This window comes from Myotis brandtii, unplaced genomic scaffold (assembly GCF_000412655.1).
Source record: "Myotis brandtii unplaced genomic scaffold, ASM41265v1 scaffold64, whole genome shotgun sequence".
NCBI classification, from domain to species: Eukaryota; Metazoa; Chordata; class Mammalia; order Chiroptera; family Vespertilionidae; genus Myotis; species Myotis brandtii.
In genome coordinates this window covers 1,814,705-1,832,862 of record NW_005370460.1, presented here as the reverse complement: position 1 = coordinate 1,832,862, position 18,158 = coordinate 1,814,705, and the positions used below count along the sequence as shown (strand labels likewise).

The window sequence follows — 18,158 nt, the reverse complement described above, 5'->3', positions numbered from 1 at the left end:
CAGGTGACCCTGTAGGCTGTGGAGGTGTGGGAGTACACAGGTGACCCTGCATGCTGTGGCGGTGTGGGCATACACAGGTGACCCTGCAGGCTGTGGAGGTGTGGGAGTACACAGGTGACGCTGCAGGCTCTGGAGGTGTGGAGTCACCCAGGTGTCCCTGTAGGCTGTGGAGATGTGGGAGTACACAGGTGCCCCTATAGGCTCTGGAGGTGTGGAGTCACCCAGGTGCCCCTGTAGGCTGTGGATATGTGGGAGTACACAGGTGTCCCTGTAGGCTGTGGAGGTGTGGGAGTACACAGGTGACCCTGCAGGCTGTGGAGGTGTGGAGTCACCCAGGTGACCCTGCAGGCTGTGGAGGTGTGGAGTCACCCAGGTGACCCTGCAGGCTGTGGAGGTGTGGAGTCACCCAGGTGACCCTGCAGGCTGTGGAGGTGTGGAGTCACCCAGGTGACCCTGCAGGCTGTGGAGGTGTGGAGTCACCCAGGTGACCCTGCAGGCTGTGGAGGTGTGGAGTCACCCAGGTGACCCTGCAGGCTGTGGAGGTGTGGAGTCACCCAGGTGACCCTGCAGGCTGTGGAGGTGTGGAGTCACCCAGGTGACCCTGCAGGCTGTGGAGGTGTGGAGTCACCCAGGTGACCCTGCAGGCTGTGGAGGTGTGGAGTCACCCAGGTGACCCTGCAGGCTGTGGAGGTGTGGAGTCACCCAGGTGACCCTGCAGGCTGTGGAGGTGTGGAGTCACCCAGGTGACCCTGCAGGCTGTGGAGGTGTGGAGTCACCCAGGTGACCCTGCAGGCTGTGGAGGTGTGGAGTCACCCAGGTGACCCTGCAGGCTGTGGAGGTGTGGAGTCACCCAGGTGACCCTGCAGGCTGTGGAGGTGTGGAGTCACCCAGGTGACCCTGCAGGCTGTGGAGGTGTGGAGTCACCCAGGTGACCCTGCAGGCTGTGGAGGTGTGGAGTCACCCAGGTGACCCTGCAGGCTGTGGAGGTGTGGAGTCACCCAGGTGACCCTGCAGGCTGTGGAGGTGTGGAGTCACCCAGGTGACCCTGCAGGCTGTGGAGGTGTGGAGTCACCCAGGTGACCCTGCAGGCTGTGGAGGTGTGGAGTCACCCAGGTGACCCTGCAGGCTGTGGAGGTGTGGAGTCACCCAGGTGACCCTGCAGGCTGTGGAGGTGTGGAGTCACCCAGGTGACCCTGCAGGCTGTGGAGGTGTGGAGTCACCCAGGTGACCCTGCAGGCTGTGGAGGTGTGGAGTCACCCAGGTGACCCTGCAGGCTGTGGAGGTGTGGAGTCACCCAGGTGACCCTGCAGGCTGTGGAGGTGTGGAGTCACCCAGGTGACCCTGCAGGCTGTGGAGGTGTGGGAGTACACATGTGAACTTCGTAGACTTGGTCAGGGCAGGTGTTGTTATCTCTTCAGCTCTGTCTCCAGGCTCACCCACTACTTCTGTTTTCTGTTTGTTTGTTTTTCTCAAAAAGAACTAAGTAACTCCTATGGGAAAAATAAATATAAAACTATGGTGAAGACTTCCCAGGACAATGAACACCAGGATGTGGATTCGGTGAGCTTGGAGTCATCTGTCTGAACTGGGGATGGAGCTGTAGTCTGGCTCCCGGGAACCCAGGGCTCAGGGGAAGTTTCTCCAGAGAGATGAGGGAACAACAGGCCCCCTCTCTGTGCCCAGGGAGGCCACCGTGGAAACCGTGGAGTTCAATAATAACTCGGGAGAGAAGCCAGGCCACTGAACACACACCAGGCATCTGTGTGCAAGACCCACTGCCCAGCGACTGGCCGTGCAGAGGCAGTAGCGCTTAGTGGCAGTGGCACCAAGTCAGGAGGGCAGGGCAGCCACAGCTCAGGAACGTGGACCAGAGTAGTGGGAGCAGGGGGCCTGTACGGAGGCAGCCACAGCTTGGAGGGATCTCAGTCGGTGGGGCTGGGGGCCTGTAGGGGTGTGGGACTTTGAATCGGGAGAATGTAACGTGTGGTTGATAATGCATAAATCCTGACAGCAGCGCTGGGTTTGGTGATGCGAGTTGTTGGGGATCATCCTGAGAGGCAGGCTTGGGTGAGAGGGGGAAAGGCCAAGGATTGGAATAGATTTGAATTCTTTAGTACTGGGCTGTCCAGTTCCCCACAGAGGCAGCGTGAGGACCCATGCGCACACCTTCTTAAGTGGACGTGTTTTCTGATGACGTCCACATGGGCTCTGATTTATGAACCAACAGTGACATCTACCCTTGTTCTAGCTCGGCGAAGCAAGTGTTCTTCCAGGGGCGTCCCCCGCCTCGTTCCTGCCCACAGCGCAGGTGGCTTCCAGTCCTGTCCTCACCACTGACCACTGCATACCTGTCTGCACCACGCAGCGCCCGGCCACTAGGAGGGACGCCCTAATGGCCCCTGTGAACATACCGTCGCATCCTCCTGTCTTTACAGTGTGGGTCACGCCCAGACGTGTTGTCCTTGTAGGAATATTTTAATTCACAAAACAGCACATGTAAATACCGCCCATAAATTAATCAGCAGGACAGATATCTTCTGCAAACTGGAGGGCCCGTGGGCCACATGCAAGGGGACTAGGATGTGTTACTTGCCTTGGGATGGGGAGGGCGTGCTATCAGACATAAAAAAATCAGGACTTCTTAGGCATGTGCCTGTGGTTAGGTCACACAGAGGGAAGATGCTGGTTGGGACAGAAATTACTCGTGGTTGAAGGTGAAAAAGTAGTGTTGTCATTAGATCTACAGTGAATGTTTCGGAAGGAGGTCCGTGTCTAATGGAGGAAAGGGAATGTTGGCAGGACCTCTGCCCTGGGCTGAGAGAAGGCAAAGGAGAAAGGAGCAGCCGGGGCACCAGGAAGTGGAGGCGGATCTGAGTGGGGATGGGCCTGCCCTCTGCTACAGGGAGTGGAACTAACCGGGAGATTATAACACATTAAACCAGGGACCACGTGATTTTCTGGAGACAAGACAACATATAATCTAAGAAACCCGTCGCCCGGTTTACCAGAGAACCCTGGAGCAGTCGTGCGAGGTTTGAGGCTGATTCTCAGCTTGAACCCTGAAGTTCTCAAGCTTCTCGGGTCACACGAGGCAGACGCTCCCTGCGTTCTTCCCGCGGAGTCTGAGGAGCTTCCGGGGGGCCCTGCGGGTCTGCTTCCGTTTTTAAAAGACAGGCCACAGTGTGTCTTTGTAAAGTATTTGTGTATCTCTAAAGGACAGTGTCTCCGTTTAATAACTGACATATTTTTGCATTATTTTACTAGTTATCAAGTACTTTTGTACATTTATTATATTTTGTTAAAACCTTATATGATAGTAATAAAAATTGTATCTTTTTTTTAAAGAAAGTAGAAGGGAGGGGGGAGGGAGGGAGAGAGAGTGAGAGAAAGAGAGAAACATCCATGAGAGAGAGACACATTGATTAGTGGCCTCCCACCAGGTGCCTCAATCAGGCTCAGGGATTGAACCTGCAACCCAGCTACGTGCCCGTGACTGGGAATCAAACCCACGACCCTTCGGTGCACTGGCAGATGCTCTAACCACTGAGCGCACTGGCAGGTCTACAATAAACATTTGTATCTTAAATCAAAGGACCAAAGGGTCCAATTACTCGACCAAGAAGCCACACCCAGGACCGCCCAGCTGACCTGGGGGCTGGGTCCTCAGGGTCCGGGTCCCACGTGCTTGGAGGGACCCCGCAGCTTCCAGTGGCTGTGAGGCGCCTGGACGTCTCAGAGGAGGGAGGCTCTCGGAGGGAGCACTGCCCGCGGTGCTGGCGGGGCCTCTGCCCAAGGCGCTGCCTCAGGTTTGCCTGGGAGTCTGGCTCCCGCTGGCTGCAGCGATGAAGCTCTCATTACGGAATGGGCATGGGCTCCGGAATGGGGTTGAAACTGAAATTTTTATTTTTCCTGCGGCTCTTAAATTCTCAGATAACTTTCTCCCACACTTACTTTCTGGTTGCAATAGAAACAGCGCCAAGAAAAGCTGACTGTGGAATTCCAGGCCTTCAGAACAGGAGAGGGTTTGAATGTCGCAAGAAATACTGGTTTCCTCGTGCTTTCAGACATTTTTCTAACCACATAAATAGCTCGGGGTGAAGAAAGAACAGGCGAGTGATGGGAACGGTTGACGTGAAAAGGCTGTATTTTCAAGAGAAGTAGCGGCACGGCTGGGCTTTGCCTCGTCGCAGCGGCAGCGGATGGGCTCAGGCCTGGAGGAGGCCGTGTCCCGGTCTTGCTGCTGCCCCTGAGGGTGATGGTGGACAAGTTATTTAATCAACTTCTGGCTGTAAAGTTAGAGTCTTTAAAATTAGAGATGCATTAGGAGATCTCTAAGACACTCTGGCTCTCAAGTTTGGTTAGTTCCCCAAATACCACCCCTGAGCTGCCGACGCCCTGGCCGATATCCCTGCCCTCAGGGCCGATATCCCTGCCCTGCTCACTGTCAGGTGAACGAGGAAAGACCTCAGGAGCCCCTTTGAGGCCGTGAGATGTCCCAGGAGGTGCCAGCTGCCTCCTCCAGGCGGAAGGCTCGTCTATGAAGAGGGGGGACCGAGGACACAGGGCTGCACACAGCTTGCAGGCCGGAGCTCACCTGTCAGCCTCACACTCTGGTGGCCTTCAGTACCAGGCTCGCCAGGTCGTTTACATAAGAACCTCGCATTCACCCCCGTGAGGAATTCCAAAGAAGACATAAGACAGCGCAGGGGCGACTGAGGCTCCGAGACAGTCAGCCGGTGCGATTGGGAAGCGGGGGTCCGAGAACTTGGGGCCCACATTAAGCACCTTAATGGCTGGGAATCTGCCATGAGTGAAACATTCCCCTGAGCTGGCTGGGTAGAAACGCCTCACTGAGTTCATGCTGTTATCGAGTAGCTCGTTGTTGATGCAACACAACGGATTTTAATAACATTCCAGTGTTTGCGTCTGACAGAAAGTGCCTAGCGTCACCCGCTGTCTGCCGGGCCCCGGCTTCTGGAAGGAAGGGTGGGCGGCCACCTCTTCCCGAGGGCTCTCAGGCAAACACCCAAGGTGATTCTCCTGCTGAAATAGCTGAAATCCCACCTTTCCACCTTAGGGGTGGTTAGCGCCGCACGGAGGTCTAAGGGACCCTGGGATGAGTGGTCATGTCCAGAGCCGTTAGGGAGGAGTTCACGCCGCCCTCAGCAGCGGGCCGTGGCCTGGGTGCGCTGTGATGGGACCGGTCTGCGTCCCCACGCTTCTGCCGGGACACCTCTCTCGTGACCTCCTCTGGTGGTCAGAGGGACATCAGCCAGGATTAGAACTGTCCTCGTAGTTGGGACAGAAGAGCCGCGGCTCCCGTGGGCTCAGCACCTCCAGCCACAGGCACTGCCTCGGCCTGGGCGGACGCGGTGTGGCCACGGGAATGGGGAATCTCAGCTCGGATTCAAACCGAAGTCCCTTCTACAAATGGGCACTTGTTTTAATTTGCTAGAATGTTCTGGAATCATCGCCCTGTGATGAGCCAGCCTGGGCCAGCCTAGAACCCTGAGCAAATGGCATTGACGGTCATGTAGCCCTGCCTTGCCCGGGGGGCCCGTGGCTGTCCCAACAGCGCTGGACGACTCCTTCCCACGGTCTGACCCGGCGTGTGTGGCCAGGGGCGGTCTCCTCACAGCTGCGTCCAGGGCTCACCTGCAGAGCCGCACGTGGGTCCAAGCCCAGCGTCCAGAACGGACTTTCTCTGAGACACGGACACCTGGTCTCATCTGTTCTTGCAGCGCTTGGCGCTGTACAGTCTCCTCCCCCGTTTTCCATGCAGCGACTCCACCCTTTGGGACAGGAAGCAGCTGCCCCTCCCCACCCCCCCATTCACAGAAACAGAGATGTTGGGGTTGGAGCCGTGGTGAAGTTGGGGCCCCAGGCCAGGCTTCCTGACCCTCAGCCTGGACTCTGCCCTGTGGCTGCATTGCACCCGCGCTGCTGGGCGGACCCTCGGGCGAGGATCCATGTTCCCACGACCAGAGGCCCAGAGGCTCTGTCGTCAGCAGATGGACGCCAGGAGCTCTCTCTCTCCCCCGAATCCTGGGGGAGCCATTCAGGCTCTGGAGCCTCCATCTATAAGAGAGGAGCAGGCCAGGACTTGGGGAGACTGATGTCTGACCCTCTCCCTCCCCAAAGGGGTCTGTGACCATGTGCGCACGTGAGATGCTAATAACGGGTAGGCAACCGGGGCTCCGACAACAGAAAAGACGCCCTATGAATGGAAGGCATCGTCATTGTTGTTGCTTGGATTAATTGGACTTAAAACAATATACCAATAAAGACATTACCTAGGTCTAACTTAATGATCTGCTTTGAGGTAAAAACAAGCCAGGAGTGCAAACCTGATTGGATGCCAGGGGGGTGCCCGTGGAGTAACACTTTACACTAACACTTGACCTGCCTGACGTTTGTCTAGTACTCTTAAATTTCTGTTTTTGTTTCAGCTCCCATCTAATCTAATAAAAGAGAAACATGCAAATTGACCATACCTTTGCTACGCCCCAAGCCATGCCCACCAGCCAATCAGAGCAACTGTATGCAAATTAACCCAACCAAGATGGCAGCTGGCAGCCAGGAGCTGGAGCAAGCAGGAGGCTTGGTTGCCCTGGCAATGGAGGAAGCCAAGCTTCCCACCTGCCCTGGCCGGCTCAAGCCTCCGCTCAAGGCAACAAAGTTTCAATTACAGAAGCTAAATAAATCCCAGATACCTGCTTCCAGGCAGCCTCCACTGGGAGCTTGGGTGGCTGGGGGCCGTGGCAAGCATGCAAACAGCCATCAGCCCCTCACCCAGGCTGGCCAGGCACCCCAGGGGGGACCCCTAACCTGAAAGGGCTGTGGCCAGCCTGCAAACAGCCCTCAGCCCCTCACCCAGGCTGGCCAGGCACCCAGGGGGGACCCCTAACCTGAAGGGATGTGGCCAGCCTGCAAACAGCCATCATCCACTCACCCAGGCTGGCCAGGCACCCCAACAGGACCCCGCTCCCTGAAGGGGGTGTGGCCAGCCTGAAAACGGCCCTCAGCCCCTCACCCAGGCTGGACAGGCATCCCAGCGGGACTCCCATCCTGATCCGGGACACCCTTCAGGGCAAACCAGCCGGCCCCCACCCATGCACCAGGCCTCTATCCTATATAATAAAAGGGTAAAAGGCAACTTGACCCTAACAGCAGAACAACTGGGAATGACTGGTCACTAGGACACACACTGACCACCAGGGGGCAGACGCTCAATGCAGGAGCTGCCCCCGGTGGTCAGTGCGCTCCCACAGGGGGAGCTGTGCTCGGCCATAAGCCAGGCTGATGGCTGCCAGTACAGCAGTGGTGGTGGGAGCCTCTCCCGCCTCCTCAGCAGCACTAAGGATGTCCAACTGCAGCTTAGGCCTGCTCCCCGCTGGCAAGTGGGCATCCCCCGATGGCTCCCGGGCTGCCAGAGGGATGTCTGACTGCCAGCTTAGGCCCAATCCCCCGGGGAGTGGGCCTAAGCCAGCAGGTGGTCATCCCCTGAGGGGTCCCAGACTGCGAGAGGGCACAGGCCAGGCTGAGGGACCCTCCCGAGTGCACAAATTTTTGGGCACCGGGCCTCTAGTCCTGTATGATAAAAGCCCAGCAACCATAATGACCAGAATGACTAGAGACCAGAATCACCACAGCCCCTCACCAGACTGGCCCTGCCCCCCAGCAAGCAGTTAGGGGTGATCAGATAGGCAGGCGAGCGGCTGGGGGCAATCAGGTAGGAAGGCGAGTGGATAGGGGCGATGAGGCAGGCAGAGACTGCTCGATCACCTCAAAGAGGGAGACCCAGGCCACAGCCTGTGGGAGGGATGCTGGGTGGCTGTGAAGGGAGACATTGGCGGCGGTGGACACTATAGGGCAGGGCTGGTGCCATGGCGCTCCTGAGCAGGCATGGAGCCTGCAGCCTGGCCCAGGCCCCGGGGTCGCAGCCTCTCCTGCATCTTCTGCAGGGCTGGACTGCCACTCCTCCTGCTCTGATGCCTGGGCAGATCCCAGACGCTTCCATGACTGCGGGCTCTCTGCCAGGGCTCAGGCCCCTGACCGGACTCCCCAGCTCAGCCCTGACTGCAGAGGAGCTGAAATATGCTGACATCCACAACATTGGGGCCATGATTGCCCCTTTGCACTTCCTGGGCAAGAGGCCTCAACCTGTGGAAAGTGAGCTACATGAGGAAGAGGAGCGGAGGAAAAGGCACCAGGAAAAGAACAAAGTGGAGGCAGCCCCATGCCTGAACAAGAAGAAGAAGAAGTGGAAGGAAATTCTGCAGCAGGAATCTGAGTGGCTGGAGCTCATGAATGTGGAGCTGAACACCCAGATGGAGGAGCTGAAGCAGGAGCGGCAGCAGCTCATCCTGCTGCTCAGCCGGCATCGCCCCGCCTGCATCGTCAGGACCCACAGCGTTAAGACCCCCGACTCAGAAGGCAACCACTGCTGGGGCAGCTGGAGGAAAAGTGACCATGGCTGGGAGGAGGAGATGAGGAGAGGGAGGAGGAGGAGGGTCCCAGAGGGCTCTTCTTTGCTGCATGCAAAACTCTTCAGTGAGGCTCAGCACAGCCAGCATCGGCTGGGCTTTTCTGTGAAACTCAGATCAGCCACCCCAGGGGAAGAAACCCAGGCTGATGAGACCCGGGACCAAGCACTGAGACCACAGTAGTCCTAAGGGGGGCTGTTCTGCCTGGGGCCAGGTTTGCAGGAGACATGACAGAGGCTCTGGGCCAGAGAGACGCCCAACCAGGCAGCTGTGGGCACTTCTCCGGCCTCTCCGCCAGGGCACCCACCCACAGGACCTCCAGGCAGCCAGGAAAAGCCACGAGTTGCAACCAAAATTAGGTTGAGGATAGACTCAGAGTGAAACTGCAATCTGCCTGCCCCCAGCCCTGCCCCTGATCCTGGAGAAGGCTGGAGAAGGGCACAGTGCCAGGCCCTGCTGTACCCACCCACCATGGTCCACTCAGTCCTGCCCGAAGTGGCAGCCAGGGCGCAACCTCGCCGGCCCTGCTGGAGCTGCTGTGGGCACGAGGCGCAGGCGCCCTTCCAAAGCACATGCTCACTGGGTGCTTACAGACGGGCTGTCCTGGCAGGGCTTTCCACTGCACGTGTTTTTTTAAAAAAATATTTGTTACAAAAAAAAAGATTTTATACAAGCAATATATACAGTGGGGCCTTGACTTATGAGTGTCCCGACTAACGAGTTTTTCGAGATACGAGCTGTCTCTCGGCCGATTTTTTGCTTTGAGTTGCGAGATAAAATTTGGGTTACGAGCCAGCTTCAGATACCCCACCGCTAGTTGGCGCAGCAAACGTCACAGTGAATGCCACAACATCAGCCCAGCATCACGTGTCTCACTCGTTCACTTTAATGATTTGATATACGAGTAATTTGAGTTACGAGCTCCATCACGGAACGAATTAAACTCGTAAGTCAAGGCCCCACTGTAAATGGATTTCTATGATCACTCGATGTGATACAGTATAAATGTGCTATGGTTTGTTTGTTATGAACAGATATTCAGCAGTTATGGCTGTTGCATGTATCTTCTAAGTACTGTAGTCTCTGGGTGTTGGGGTGGCAGGGGCGGGGTGCGGTGCATTTCCATCCTGGTAAACCCTTCATAGTAGTCACTTCTGTATCACTCAGTAAACATGACTCTTACTTAAAAAGAGAGAGAGAGAGAGAGAGAGAGAGAGAGAGGCCCAGGCCACCGGTCGGCAATGCTGTGCCGATCGCCCTGCAGAGGGAGGTCCAGGCCAGCCAAGTCATCGCACCCCATGCCTGTAGCCTGCAGAGGGAGGCGACCGGTGGCAGGGGAGGGGTGTGACAGTGCTGCACAGATGGCAAGCAGTGGCAGTGGGGGCAGGGCCAGCTGCCTGCAGCCAGGGAAAGGAAAGCCCCAATAGGCCCTGATCTCAGGCTGGGCTGAGGGATCCTACCCGAGGGGTCCCGGATTGTGAGAGGGTCCAGGACAAGCTGAGGGACCCCCCTGAGTGCACGGATTTTCGTGGACGGGCCTCTAGTAGGTAATATAAGCTTATTGGGCATCTTGGCTGACTGTCTGGGAGCCTCAGTAGACCCATGCCCTGTCTTATGCCTTCTTTTGAATTCCTCATGGAGGTGAATGCGAGGTTCTTACATAAATGACCTGGTGACGGGATATTGCAACTTAAAAAAAACCCTCTCTGTTAGAATTCACTATTTCATTGTGGGAGTCTGCCTGGTTAGGTCTCCTGAGGGTGGGGCCAAGGAGCCGGCAGGCCTGGCTCCTGCCTCGGTGAGCAGAGGGGAGGGAGAGGGGGCAGGTCCCGTCCCAGCCCCCTGCTCCTGCTGTGTGCAGGTGGCCACACTCCTGGTTTGCCAGACCGCCCTGCTTCTGTTTGTTGATCAGAGCCTGCTCCCCACCTTCGAGGTGGCACCAGAGGCAAGTCACAGCCTCTTTCATCCTTAACTTTTCATCTGAAAAGCTTCTGGGAAACTCCTAGCACAGCGGTTCTCAACCTGTGGGTCGCGACCCCTTTGGGGGTCGAACGACCCTTTCACAGGGGTCGCCTAAGACCATCGGAAAACACATATATAATTACATATTGCTTTTGTGATTAATCACTATGCTTTAATTATGTTCAATTTGTAACAATGAAAATACATCCTGCATATCAGATATTTACATGACGATTCATAACAGTAGCAAGATTACAGTTATGAAGTAGCAACGAAAATAATTTTATGGTTGGGGGTCACCACAACAGGAGGAACTGTATTAAAGGGTCGCGGCATTAGGAAGGTTGAGAGCCACTGTCCTAGCACGTAGCAAGTGTTCAAGAGACGCTCGCCATTGTCTCCCGCAGTCACTTCGTGGGACCTGGGAGGGTGACGTGTTCCGTGGCTCCTGGAGCAGTTGCCTGCCGCCCATCCTCTCTAACACGCGGCTGAGCACTGGCCCTCTGGTCAGGTCGGCAGGACACCTGGCCGCTCCCACCTGCTCTCCGCACTCCGGGGAAAGCCTTTCCCCACCGCAGGGCCCCTCAGCGATGCAGTGCCTCTGCGGTGGCCCGGCCGGGACCAGCCCCTTGCGGACGCTGTGGTCGTGGGTGCGGCAGAAGGACGATGGGTTGGTGAAGGTGTGCTGTGATGGGCAAGGGGCGTCCTTTGGGCTGTTCCCATCATCCGTGTGCAGTTTCCTCTATTTCAGTAACCTGGTCAGTGACAAGAATCGGCAAATCTCACCTGACACTCATCCCAGCTTTCGCTTCTGCCCCTTTGCCCCTCATGTCGGCCTCAGGCAGGTTTGGGAGTGATGGACACGCAGCTGTGGGGACTCCCTGTTCCTCGGGAGGGAGACGGGAGAGGCAAGGCCCTCCTCTTGGCAAGGTGTCTGAGGGGTCTCCTGCGTACTCGGCCTGCTTGGCCTGCATTGCTCCCCCAGGGGCGTAGGCAGCAGCCGGGCAGGCCCCGCCCTCCCTCACGCTCACTCCCATCAGGTCCCCCCCGCCCCCTGGGGTGGAGTCGGTCTGAGCACCGCTGATGCCTGGAGCTCCAGAGCGACTTATCTCCGGCCCCCACCCCCCAGGGGAGCGAGAGGGCCTAGTGATACTGGACTTCAGGACGGAGTGGCCAGGGTCCCACTTGACCCCTAACCCTCTAGAAAACATAATGACTTTCTCCCAGACGCTACCTCAACGACAGTGTTTTCCACAGCACAAGGGCTCCTTTTCCTCCAGCGCAGCAGTGACGGCCACTTTACCGTCCTTTTGCATAATGAACAGGGCCATTCCTGCCTGAGGTGGAGCGGCCAGGTTCCTTTAGAGGCGACCGCCTGCCCAGAGGGGACCCGCCTGCCCAGAGGGGACCCGCCTGCCCAGACCCAGAGGGGACCCGCCTGCCCAGAGGGGACCCGCCTACCCAGAGGGGACCCGCCTACCCAGACCCAGAGGGGACCCACCTGCCCAGAGGGGACCTGCCTTGCCAGGCAGCCTTGAGCAGCATTTCTCTGACTGTGGCTCCTCTTCTCCTGGTCCCTGGTTACATTGTTTATTATTCAACTAAAATGCAAGCCAGTTGGTCAGATTTCTCATTTAATGATACACTTAAAAATTAATTGATGTTTAGAGAGAGAGGAAGGGAAAGGAGAGAGAGAAAAGTGACCTGAGAGCAACACATAGATCAGTTGCCTCCTGCACGCCCCCTACCTGGCAGGGACCGAGCCTGCACCAGGTAAGTGCCCTGCAGGGAATTGACCCAGCAGCCCCTTGGTGCACGGGATGATGCCCAGGGCTTTCGTGGCCCTGAAAGGGGGCCCCGGGGGCAGCCAGGGACAGCCGGGCTCCCACATGACTGGGCAGTGCTTTGAGATGGTCAGTTTGATGGGATCCCAGAAGTTCAAACAACTGTTTCTTCCCATTTTAAAGAATGCCTCCACATTCCACGTTTGTGTGTGTGTGTGTGTGTGTGTGTGTGTTAATCTTCACCCAAGAATATTTTTTCATTGATTTTAGGGAGTAGAAGGAAGGGGGAGAGAAACATTGATGTGAGACACATCGATTGGTTGCCTCCCACACATGGCCTGACCTGAGTGAAGAACCTGCAACCCAGGTACGTGCCCTTAACCAGGAATCGAACCCGTGACCCTTCAATACTTGGACCAATGCGCTAACCACTGAGCACCAGCCAGGGCCACTTATTTGTATTTCATCCGCATGGTGAAGAGCAGTGCGTCCCTGGCTTGTAAATCTGAACAAACATTAGCCGCCCTCTCCCCTCTACCAATTCTCTGCCCTCTCACAGCGTCCACAGCTCCCGGTCCTCTCTCACTTCTTGGGCGTTGCAATAAGAGCACAAGTGTGAGGATGTGGAGACACTTGTGTGTGGCTCTCACACTGAAATCTGCCTGCTTCATAAGATGAAGGAGGAGGAGAGAAGTAAAATCCCTCCAAAGTTAAAATATAAGCAAGGAGCAGCTGTGCAGAGGAGGGAGAGGGAGGCCGTGCAGGGAGGCCCCCTGCCCAGGGGAGCTGGCGCGAGGCCCGGGGGAGTGGGTGTGAGGCCTGGGGGAGTGGGTGTGAGGCACGGGGGAGTGGGTGTGAGGCCCATGGGAGTGGGTGCGAGGCCTGGAAAGTGGGTGTGAGGCCTGGGGGAGTGGGTGTGAGGCCTGGGGGAGGGGGTGGGAGGCCCGGGGGAGTGGGTGTGAGGCCCGGGGGAGTGGGTGCGAGGCCCATGGGAGTGGGTGCGAGGCCCGGGGGAGCGGGTGTGAGGCCTTTAGGAGTGGGTGTGAGGCCCCAGGGAGTGGGTGCGAGGCCCGGGGGAGCGGGTGTGAGGCGGGCCAGGGTGGCAGGCCCCCACAGTGGCTCAGAGGGCACACCCTTCAGGGAGGTTCGGGCACAAGCAGGGGCAGGCCGTCAGCGGGACCACGTTGTCCTGAGGAAGGAGGTTTTATGTAGGTCCATCTAAACAGAAAGTAAAAGTTAAACAACTTTGCATGTTTCTTTTTCTTGTTGGAAACTGCTGTTTTTGTAAAGACGGCCCCGGGGCTGCCTGGCACAGGTCACGGGGGGTGACCCTGAGTCAGGGGGAAGGAATTCTTGAAGCCTGACTCGAGGAAGATGGCATTTGGGTGCCTTGACAAGAAGGGAACTGGTCTCTGGCCCGATATACCCTGGAGGGCGTAAGTAAGGGACAATCCGTGGACCTGGGTCTGAGGTAGACATGGGAGCATTGGGAAGACGGGGGGATGGGATCAAATCTGAGACTCCCCCACCTCCATCTGTAACGACGCCTGCACTCCCGACGCTCAGCACTGATCTGCATGTCTCGGCGGGTTGTCCTGGTTCGTCCTGCTCCTGCGCATTCAGCAGGGAGGAAGGCATCAGGCCTGAAAACACCCCTTCCTCATCCCACCCAGCAAGGGCCTCAGGAAACTCCGCTGTGTGTGCGCATGTGCGCGTGTATATATGCGTGCATGTGTGCGCATGCATGTGGGCGCATGTGTATGTGTGTGTGTGTGTGTGAACTTTACTGCAGCCTGAACTCTCCTGCCGTCAGCTTTTCTTAACCGTGGGTCTCTTTCCCCAAGCGGTTCCTGGTGCTGGTGCCTATTGTCCTCAAGGTCTCACTGAGTCAGTCTCCAAGATTAATGCAATCACTCCCCCGCTTCTGCATCGGGGGAGCCACTGCAATGGGCTGACATTCATCTACCGCTTGCTGTCAGGACCACATCGAGCCTTTTCTCTGCATCGTCTAAAGCAGCGGTTCTCAACCTGTGGGTTGCGACCCCTTTGGCGGTCGAACGACCCTTTCACAGGGGTCGCCTAAGACCATCCTGTATATCAGATATTTACATTACGATTCATAACAGTAGCAACATTACAGTTATGAAGTAGCAACGAAAATAATTTCATGGTTGGGTCACAACATGAGGAACTGTATTTAAAGGGCCAGAAGGTTGAGAATCACTGGTCTAATGCAAGCTTTGCTGTAACCCTCGAAGGGAGATGCCGGTTCACACGGCAGGAGCTCTGAGCGAGGACTCAGGCTTGGTCTGACCTTCGCTGTGTCTGCTGCTTGTTCTTTGTGCCTTGGGTGTTGGTGTCTCTTGACACTGCCTGACCTCATTCTCCTGAACAGCCTGCCTCATTGCTGCCACCTGCCCAGGTGCCCTCTCCAATCCAGCGGTGCCTCCACTGGGCCGGAGCCCTGGGGGCGGGGCCTTTGCTCAGCAGGGCGGCTGCCTCTGCTCTGCCTCTGCATCTGCCGCTGAAACAGGGCTGCTTTGCGCATCCGCGCCAGCTGCTCAGTCCCTGACGGTCTGGGTGTCTCCTCTGGCTGTGACCTCTGTCTGGAGCTGCTGCCTCGGGGAGAGCCCCAGGGGCACCGCATCCCCCTCACCTGCCAGCAGACCTGCCTCACCTTCCTGGTCAGAATGAAGTTCTGTTCCGGAACACGGCTGCTTCCCAGTAGGATGTTGGCAGCCTCCCCTCCCTTCCCCACCAGCTGCCTCACTAGGCCCCGGCCTGGTCTCCTGTTTCTGGCTGTTGTATCGCTCAACACCACCCTTCGTCCTTGTCGCTGCATCTGGACGAGGCCCCGTGAGGGCCGGGAGTCTGAACTGTTCCTCATTCACACGGTTGGGGTTCCTGTGGGTGCCGGTGCCCAGCGCCCGTCCTCGGCCGTCAGGGGACAGAGCTCCTGGCGCGTGCGTGTGCAGGGCCCTGACACCCGTGCTGATGGAAATCCATCAGTAGACAGTGCTCTGTATAGCGAAAGGGCACGTTAGAAAGGCTATGAGTCGTGGTCCTCCGGACGGGACCTCTGGTATTTAGAGAGAAGTGACAGTGGGATCACAACGGTCATTGTGTGGAAGTATCAGCAGTTCCCAGGCCTGTGGGCGTCACAGCTCACAGAGGCCTCAGCGCCAGGCAGGCGGGCGCCGACGAGCCAGTGTTGGGGGCGATGTGGAATTCATTTTTGGGGGGTGACATTGGTTAACAAAATTATATTTGGGGGTACAGTTCTATAATGCATCATCTGTATGTTGTGCTGTGTGCTCAGCACCCCACCCCAAGTCCAGTCCCCATCTACCCTCTGCCCCTGGAGCATGCTGCAGGCCTCCGGACAGCGTCCTGCTCCTGCCCGCAGGAGGCCACGTTGGCAGCGCTGTCTCGGATGCCACCTGCCCTGGCACAGGACCTTGTGCCCTAAAGGACATCGCTGTGTGCACACAGGCTCGCAGACCGCGCTGGCCGGTTGCTCTGTCAGCCCTGCCGGAAGCAGTTGGGCCAGGAGGTCAGTGAGCAGCAGTGAAGCTGGACACGAGGAGATGTGCAGAATGGGGGCTGGGGGCCCATGGCAGCAGGACCCTTGGGTGGTTGGGCCGGGCCGAGGAGAGGAGCCTGAGCGATTCCCTTTCCAAGCCCCGGGTTCTGCGTCTGTGTTTAGCTTCTGTCCTTCCAGCGCAGCCCGAGCTGCTGGAGGCGGAGCCTGTGCGACGTGCAGGGCTCTGGGCTCAGCTGCAGGGGACGCCGGTGAGGTTGGTGCTGTTGGACTCCTGGCCGGGGTTTCACACTTAAAATATGAACCTCCCTGGTATGCGGAGCCGAGCCCATCGTGCCCAAAGGCTCCCGGCGAGCGGCCTGACAACGGACGCAGCTGGGCTGGTTTGAGGAGACCCGCGTGACGTAGGCTGCGGCCGCTCCAGCAGGAAGTGAGCAACTCCAGTCCCTTCTGCTCCCCTGGCGGCCCGTGCGAGCGTGGGGCACGCGTGGGCCCACGTCACCCCGATCCTTTCCAAATAGCGCTGAGCTCCCATTGGTCCTCGTCCTGTGGGCCTGACGACACCCTCCATGAGAATTTAAACAAAGATAAACTTTCCAATAAATAGATGCTCTGAATTGGCTGAACTCTCACCCTGACAGCTGGGTCCAGGCCCCGAGGCTGGTATGCAGAGAAGGGAGGCGCTCCTCAGGCATCGAGATAAAAGAACTGATTCCCGCAGGCGCAGGTCCGAACCTCTGCCTCTCCGACTGAGACCTCTCCGTTTCCTTCCATTTCCCCTCACCGTCCCGGAGGCCCTTTGCTGTCTTGCAGGTGCCCACGCGCAAGGTCCCTCTGACCTTTTTCCACAAGCACTTCGATGGCGATTCGAGCGATTAGCACAGTTGTATACAGAGGGTTCCAATCTGTGTTTAGCGAGTTCAGGTGGTAGAACACACGCTACAAACAGCACAGGTAACCTTGCAGGCGAGTTTCACTCGGAGTCACGCTCAAGGTCTTTGCAAGAAATTAACCTGTGAGGGTTGAAAAGAGAAGGGCCTCATCTCAGACGCCACGGTCTGCTCGTGTCTGCAGAATACGGAAAACAACTTCCGTGGCTGCCACCACGCTCAGGGCTAGGGAGGCGCTTCCAAAAGTCGCTGAGCGATGATTTTAGAAGAACTCTCCCATTTCAAAGTACTGGGACAAGTACCTCGGGCTTAGCCCGGGCCCAGGTGCTCAACATGTTCCAGGTCATGAGCCTTCAATCAGCACTCAGAGAAGACAGACGGCACAGCCATGGATCTTTCATCAAAAATCAGGTTTCCACGGAAAGAATACACGTGGGACTCTTAGGAGTCAAAGTGTGCCCCTCCCCCAATTTCAAAAACACAGGAACCTACGACTGCTGGAGCTGCTGCAGCTGTTTCTCCAATTGCTGCGTAAATGAGCCCTTCCAACCTCACATGGTATCACAGAGGGAGAAGGCTGTGGATGTGGTCAAGTATGTAAATGCGTCATAAATGTGCAAACAAAAGTGTAGGGAAAGTAGACATTGTTTGAAATATGAGAAATGTAGTTCATATAAATACTAGAGGCCCAGTGCACGAAATTCATGCACAGGTGGGTTCTCTAGGCCTGGCCGGCGATCAGGGAGAGGAGGCAATGATTGCCGGGCCGGGCTTGGAAGGAACAGATGCCAGATGTGACACCGCCATCATCAGCTCCCAGCCATTGCCTGGTTCCCTGCCTCTCCCCCTCCTCCTTCCCTCATCGCCATGCCACCTCCACAGCAGGCAGGCGGCAGGCCGATTGGGGCCTGCTGGCCAGGGAGGGAGATGGGGCACACTGGTTGCCACCTGTGGGGCAATCAGGCCCCCGCTCGCACCTGCCTTGGCCTGGCACCGCCTGCTCACCTGCTCCGCCATCCCACCACAGTCCCGCTCTCACCAGGGCCCACTGGGGCTGGCAGCACCTCCACTGCCACCCACTGCCAGCACCATCACCAGCGCTCCCTATGTTCCACGCCGCCCCTTGTTGGTCAACGCACATCATAGCAAGTGGGCGAACTTCCGGTTGAACAATTTGCATATTAGGCTTTTATTATATAGGATAAGGTGGGTAATTATTAAGCACAGTATATACACACTTGCTTGTGATTTTTTTTGCTGTCTAGGAAACAATTTATTGTTAAGAAAAGGTGAATCTCCAATTATGGTCACAGTTTTAGGTTATAGCATGAAGATAGTGCAGTAAGCCAAACAAGACATTTCAGGAAGCCCTGCCGGGCGCTCAGTTGGTTGGAGCATCATCCCATACAGCAAAAAGGTTGCAGGTTCCGTCCTGGTCTGGGCACATGCAGAAGGATTGATGTTTCTCTTTCACATCAATGTTTCTCTCTCTCTC

At 57.0% G+C, this 18,158-nt stretch overlaps 1 long non-coding RNA gene and 1 pseudogene across 1 annotated transcript; one reads left to right on the top strand and one right to left on the bottom strand.

The window, feature by feature from the left end:
• Positions 1-1,776: 1,776 nt before the first annotated feature.
• LOC106723768 lies at positions 1,777-7,739 on the bottom strand. The gene is made up of 3 exons (XR_001359484.1): positions 7,614-7,739; positions 6,829-6,837; positions 1,777-1,786 (listed from the first exon to the last, which is right to left on the bottom strand). It is a non-coding gene; the product is annotated as an uncharacterized LOC106723768 (long non-coding RNA).
• Positions 7,740-7,886: 147 nt separating this feature from the next.
• Positions 7,887-8,470, top strand: LOC102241405 (annotated as a pseudogene).
• The last annotated feature ends 9,688 nt before the right edge of the window (positions 8,471-18,158 follow it).